The following is a 7,207-nucleotide window of genomic DNA, read 5'->3' on the forward strand; positions in this document are numbered from 1 at the left end:
ACAACCAGACTAAAGGTCTGTGACCCGTGTGGATCTCAACAGGGTAACCCAGTATTAATGGGCGGTTTACGTGTAACCCATAAATTACAGTTAAAGCCTCTCGTTCAACTATACTGTACCGCTGTTCTGCCGTATTCAATTTCTCACAAAAAAAGATACAGGTCTTAGTTTATCATTATTATCCTGTTATTGCAATACTCCACCAGTATTGTAGTAGGATGCGTAGAGTGACTGTACCAAGCATTCTATCCTTAAGGGTTGAGAACGCAATTTTTGTTCCATCCGTCCATGTGAGTGGAGTTTTAATTATTTATTTATTTATTATTATTTTTTTTTTTTTGTGTACCTTTCTTCCCTTTGTAAATCTTTAGAAAAGGAGCAACAATTTGTGAATAATTTGCAATAAATTTGCGATAATAATTAGTCAATCCAAGAAATGACTGTAAATCATGAACAGTTTGGGGGGCCAGGACGTTTTGTATGGCCTCCAGCTTGCTAGACTGAGGTCTTATTCCCTCTGAGCGGATGGCATGGCCCAGGTAATCTACTTTGTCCTTAAAAAAGTTACACTTTTCCATCTTAAGAGTCAGTTTGGCTTCCTTTAAGCGATCCAGAATTTGTTCTAAGTTATCTGCGTGATTAGAAAATGTATCGCCCAGGATAATTATGTCATCAAGGTACACCTGAGCCTTGTTACCTAATAGTCCTGTAAGGACAGTGCTTATTATTTTCTTGCAGCAGGACGGGGCTGTTTTAAGGCCAAAGGGAGGAAGTAAATTCCCAATGTCCTGCTGGAGAAGAAAATGCCGTCTTTTCTGCTGATTTCATCTAGGGGGATTTGATGGTAACCCTGTTTCAAGTCTAGGCATGAAAAAAACTTACTATCTCCCAATTGATTGAGTATGGTAATTATATTAGGGAGTGGGTACCGGTCGTCCCGTAGTGTTTTATTAAGTGCCCGGAAGTCCAAACAAAGTCGTAGTACTCCATGTTTTTTTGCACTGGGATAAGTGGGGCATTATAGGGTGATCGCGAAGGGCGAATCACACCCTGTTGCTGGAGCGATATAAGTTGTTCATTTACTCTGTCATGATAACTGATAGGAATGTTATATGAACGCCTGTACACTACTTCATCAGTGTTTTGCTTGATGGTGCTTAAAAAAATAGGGCGTTACTGTTAATGGTTCTTGTTTTGTGGAAAACACTGTTATATATTTATCTATTAAGGACTTTAAAACCTAATTCTCTCTCTTCACTTGGGAATTTAGCGTCAACAATTTGATAGAGGCTTTTCTTCCTTACTTCAAGCTCTGCGGGCTTCAAGTCTGTTTTAGCTGTGTCAGCGGTCTGTACACTAGATACTTGTGGCAGATCAGCGTATAGCTCATGGGTGACAGGCTTCACAGATCCTAACGTTGTATTATCATCTGTCTTTACACTCACTTTCAATATTCAAATACGGCACAGTGACATAAGATCTTTGATTGTCAGATGAAGGGGTTAACTTAACTATCCCTGAGCACAAGACTCTAGCCTGAGGAGTACTAACACAAGGCTCAAATAAAGCTTCACTTGCCTGTAGTTGCGTCACTAGCGTTATGTAACCTGCAACAGTTGCATTCAGTTGCAAAGGTTCCGCTGCTTGGCAACGTACGGCCTTATTTTCAGTGAGACCTTCTTCATTTCCATCTACATTTAGCTAAGATCCTTCACCTCTAGATATAAGACATTTTTCCTGGCATAATTGTATGGTTTCCCCTTCTATTATCAGTTTTAAGCTTCGTTCTTTTGTTCCTCATTTAGTTGCAATGTTTTCAAAATAATCTCGTGCTACACGACAAATCAGTACTCAACATAATATGAGTCGGCAAATCTACATCGCGTGTTATCAATAAGTCTTGGAAACTACTTTTTCCTTCCATATTAACTTGTCTTTTACCGTCATTTTCAATATGGTATCTTTGCACAGAGACAATATTCACGGGTTTCGCTTCACAGTTATTTACTGCGAGCCCTAATTCTTTAATAAATTCATCCGTTAAAAACTCACACACGCTCCTGTTTCTAGGAGTGCTGCCACTTTTGCATATGTATTATCATGAGTAGTGCGATCTGCCTACCAAAGTTACTCTTGAGTTATGTTAATTATAGCCTTCTTGTCATTATTTTTAAGGTCACTCCCTTGTTCGTTATAGCCTTCTTTTCCTTATATTTATGTGAGGCGGTTACTCCCTTGTTCGTTATAGCCTTCATCTTATTATATTAAAGGTTACTCCCTTGTTCGTTATAGCCTTCATCTTATTATATTAAAGGTTACTGAATTGTTCGTTTTAGCCTTCATCTTATTATATTAAAGGTTACTCCCTTGTTCGTTATAGCCTTCATCTTATTATATTAAAGGTTACTCCCTTGTTCGTTATAGCCTTCATCTTATTATATTAAAGGTCACTCCCTTGTTCGTTATAGCCTTCATCTTATTATATTAAAGGTTACTCCCTTGTTCGTTGTTGCCTTCATCTTATTATATTAAAGGTTACTCCCTTCTTCGTTATAGCCTTCATCTTATTATATTAAAGGTCACTCCCTTGTTCGTTATAGCCTTCATCTTATTATATTAAAGGTTACTCCCTTGTTCGTTATAGCCTTCATCTTATTATATTAAAGGTTACTCCCTTCTTCGTTATAGCCTTCATCTTATTATATTAAAGGTCACTCCCTTGTTCGTTATAGCCTTCATCTTATTATATTAAAGGTTACTCCCTTGTTCGTTATAGCCTTCATCTTATTATATTAAAGGTCACTCCCTTGTTCGTTATAGCCTTCATCTTATTATATTAAAGGTTACTCTCTTCTTCGTTATAGCCTTCATCTTATTATATTAAAGGTTACTCCCTTGTTCGTTATAGCCTTCATCTTATTATATTAAAGGTTACTCTCTTGTTCGTTATAGCCTTCATCTTATTATATTAAAGGTTACTCCCTTGTTCGTTATAGCCTTCATCTTATTATATTAAAGGTTACTCCTTGTTCGTTATAGCCTTCATCTTATTATATTAAAGGTTACTCCCTTCTTCGTTATAGCCTTCATCTTATTATATTAAAGGTCACTCCCTTGTTCGTTATAGCCTTCATCTTATTATATTAAAGGTTACTCCCTTGTTCGTTGTTGCCTTCATCTTATTATATTAAAGGTTACTCCCTTGTTCGTTATAGCCTTCATCTTATTATATTAAAGGTTACTCCCTTGTTCGTTATAGCCTTCATCTTATTATATTAAAGGTTACTCCCTTCTTCGTTATAGCCTTCATCTTATTATATTAAAGGTCACTCCCTTGTTCGTTATAGCCTTCATCTTATTATATTAAAGGTCACTCCCTTGTTCGTTATAGCCTTCATCTTATTATATTAAAGGTTACTCTCTTCTTCGTTATAGCCTTCATCTTATTATATTAAAGGTTACTCCCTTGTTCGTTGTTGCCTTCATCTTATTATATTAAAGGTTACTCCCTTGTTCGTTGTTGCCTTCATCTTATTATATTAAAGGTTACTCCCTTGTTCGTTGTTGCCTTCATCTTATTATATTAAAGGTTACTCCATAGTTCGTTGTTGCCTTCATCTTATTATATTAAAGGTTACTCCCTTGTTCGTTGTTGCCTTCATCTTATTATATTAAAGGTTACTCCCTTGTTCGTTGTTGCCTTCATCTTATTATATTAAAGGTTACTCCCTTGTTCGTTGTTGCCTTCATCTTATTATATTAAAGGTTACTCCCTTGTTCGTTATAGCCTTCATCTTATTATATTAAAGGTTACTCCCTTCTTCGTTATAGCCTTCATCTTATTATATTAAAGGTTACTCCCTTGTTCGTTATAGCCTTCATCTTATTATATTAAAGGTTACTCCCTTGTTCGTTATAGCCTTCATCTTATTATATTAAAGGTTACTCCCTGTTTTGTTCTTCGCTCATTTTCCGTTTTTTCCACTGCAAGTGTGCATATTTATTTATTATTTATTATTCATTTATTTATTTAATGTTATTTGTAGTAGATAACTGAGGGGGGCACTACCCTGGCCTCCTCTTCCTCTGATTCTCTTACTTCACACATTTATCTTAATACTTCACACTATTGTCCATATGCTTCATTTTTTTTATTTTTTTATTCATGACTTTTTATCCATACCTCACACTTTTCTTAGTATTTCACATTTTTTCTAGATCATACTCTACACTTCCTACCTGGGGGACGCGGGTTAGGCCTTTATAAAGTCACTCTATGGCTGCATGCCCGCCTCGGCACACCTCCACCCTGTGAGGCGTAGAGCCCCGTGCTCCCCTCCATCCTGGGGTAACAATCCTAAAACAAACAAACCTGAGAGGCGGGACGCTGCCGCTGCCTGTCACCTGACACCCTCTCACTGATGAATGGATCGCGGCGCGGGTGGAGAGACTGCCCATCCCTCTCCACTCCGCCCGGGAAGGAACTCATGAATTCTCGGTTGAGTCGCGTGTGCTACCCATTGCACTACAGAACAACAGTGGTTGGCCAGAGTTTCCATTACCATATCGTCAAAGTCCATGTCCTCCGGAAGAACCATTAATTATATAATTAAATCTTCACTATTATTTCCGCCACTTAAAACGAGCAAAGCTTAATGAAAATAAGAGGCGTTTTCTCGTCAGAGTAAATTAAACAAAAGCACTGTAAGCACATGTCCCTATTTATCCCTATACCGCTGCCGCCAGTTTTAGACCCTTCTTTTCTTGTATTAAATCAACTCTTTTATCACTCATTAATTACTCCATAAATGATCTCACCGTCTCGTATCCCTGGTAGCGTGATCCGGCTTAAGTTGTTATTGGAGACTGGTGTTCGGGGATAAACAAGGGAAAAAGTAAATATACATTTATTTAAAATTAAATGAAAGTAATTGCCTTACGCAATATTCTATGCTCAGACGACCATAACGCTGGCATATTCAGCAATGGATGCAACATATGACAAACGACATGTCTTAAACATAATACTACAATATGTGCTCAGTTGTTGCCAATAATAATAACACTCGTCGTTCCACAAGCAGTGGTTTGTATCTCTCTGCTTACATCACAATCATTATGTACTCTCTTCACAAAATCCTAATAACACATTCCTGTAGTATAATCTACTACAAGTCATGGAAACACCCAATTTTACCACACCCAGTGGTTTTACCTTTGCTTTACATCGCAAACAAATAATCACAATCCTGTCCCACTCACAATCCTACTTCACATCTCCTACATTATAATCTCCAGGACAATACAGTCGGTTTCCTTAGATTCTCAATTTCTACTCACGATTAAGATCACAACAGCCATCCTCGGCTGAGTGAGTAGCAGGTCTGCTTGAGGCGAGAACCAAGCTCGGTCTACTCATACTACTGATTTCTAGGCCACATTTTTCTTTGCTTTAGGCGGACTTACATCCTTGACACGCCCTTAATTTTCTACATAACCAGTGGCCAATACTTCCTGTCACACCCATCTGCTAGCTCATTATGTTGTATTGTTTTACTTCTCCTGCTATTCGTGAGTCAGTCTTAAGACACTCCCTCAGTGATTTTTCTGTTAAATTATTGGCTCATAACATGTCGCCACGACTGACGTCACGGGTCAGAGTCTTTTTCAATGGTTGTTCACACTTTCTGACCACGCCCACTGGGCATCTGTTTTCTGTATCTGAGTCTGGGTATCTGTTTTCCTTTACCCTCGTTGTTTCCCCTCTTTGGTACTTGAGATGCTTACACTGTTATATATGTCACTTTTTTTGTTAGTGTTTGTCCTGTCAGATGTTTACACAGTTGTATACCTGCCTTTCCTCTCTGGGTATCTGTTTTCCTTTACCCTCGTTGTTTCCCCTCTTTTGTACTTGAGATGTTTACACTTATATATATGTCACCCTTTTTGTTAGTGTTTGTCCTGTCAGGTGTTTACACAGTTGTATATCTCACTCCTCTGTTTCCTCGTTTTCTGGGTCCTGACACCTTCCCCTTCCCGTCCCTCCCTTACTCTTCTTTCCCATCTTTTCCTTCCCCTGCTTCCCTTCCTCCCCTCCCTTTCCTTACTTCCCTCCCCTTCCCTTCCATCCTCCCCTCCCCTCCCCTGGCTCCGGGATGGACGTGCCATTTCACCTGTTAATTAAGGTGTCTGGTGCACGTTGGGGTGTTGTGTTGTGTTGCCGGCCGGAAACACTGATCAAGCTCACCTGCCCGCTGTGTTGCCTGACGACCTTTTTTATTTTCATCTGATTTTTTTTTTTATGTTTACAGTTTATTTTTATATATATTTTGTTGTCTTTTGCGTTTTTCTTTATTCTTTCTTTCTTTCTTTATTTGTTTGTTTATTATCTCGTGTTTGCTTATCCGCTGTGTTGCCTGTCCCATCCTTTTCTTCTGCCCCTCTTTTCCTTCTCTTCCCTTCTTTTCCCATTCTTTTCTTCCATTTCCTTCCCTCCCCTTCCTTCCCCTTTCATCCTATCCCCTTCCTTCTTTCTCATCCGTCCCATCCTCTTCTTCGTTTCCTTCCCTCCCTCCCCTTCCCTTACCCTTCGTTTCCCTTCCTCTCCTCCCTCCTTTACCCTATTTTCCCTTATCTCTTTCCTTCGTAGCGTGATCTTCGTGCCCGATAACTTCCTTTGTCATACTTAATATAATCTAAACCAACCTATTCGAACTCAATCCTAACCTAGCCTAACCTAATACAATATCTTTCTTACCCTTCCCTTCCTTTCCTCCCCTTCCATTTCTTCCTCCCCTTCCCAACCCTTCTCTTTCCATCCATTCTCTTTCCTCTTCCTTTCCTTTCCCAATCTTTCCATTAATTTTGTTCCTGTCCTTCTCTTCCATTCTTTTCACATGCTTTGTTTCTTGCTTTTCCTAATTCATCTCTCTCATTTGTAGCATAATCTTCGTATCCTATGATTTTCTTTCACTCGTACTTACTAAGCTAACCCAACCCATTCTAACTCAACCAAAGCCTAACCCAACACAATACTTCTCTTCTCACAATACTTCTCTTACCTTCCCTAAGCTAACCCAACCCAACCTAACCTAACTTAACCCAAACCCAAACCTTCTTTTCCTTACCTTCCTTACCTAAGTTAACCAAACCTAACCTTAACCCAACCCAAACCTTCCTTTCCTAAACTAACTTAACCTAACCTAAC

At 38.8% G+C, this 7,207-nt stretch overlaps 1 long non-coding RNA gene across 26 annotated transcripts; it reads left to right on the forward strand.

Annotated features, from left to right (window-relative positions):
• Positions 1–910: 910 nt before the first annotated feature.
• LOC126984001 (uncharacterized) lies at positions 911–4,330 on the forward strand. Of its 26 annotated transcripts, none has more exons than XR_007736355.1 (6): positions 912–2,314; positions 2,359–2,490; positions 2,579–2,798; positions 2,843–3,018; positions 3,194–3,325; positions 3,766–4,330. It is a non-coding gene; the product is annotated as an uncharacterized LOC126984001 (long non-coding RNA). The 26 variants fall into 26 exon arrangements; XR_007736339.1 differs by having other exon boundaries at positions 913–2,314; positions 2,579–2,710; positions 2,755–3,018; XR_007736338.1 differs by having other exon boundaries at positions 913–2,314; positions 2,579–2,666; positions 2,755–3,018.
• Positions 4,331–7,207: the final 2,877 nt, after the last annotated feature.

Source organism: Eriocheir sinensis, chromosome 55, assembly GCF_024679095.1.
Source record: "Eriocheir sinensis breed Jianghai 21 chromosome 55, ASM2467909v1, whole genome shotgun sequence".
Classification (NCBI taxonomy): domain Eukaryota; kingdom Metazoa; phylum Arthropoda; class Malacostraca; order Decapoda; family Varunidae; genus Eriocheir; species Eriocheir sinensis.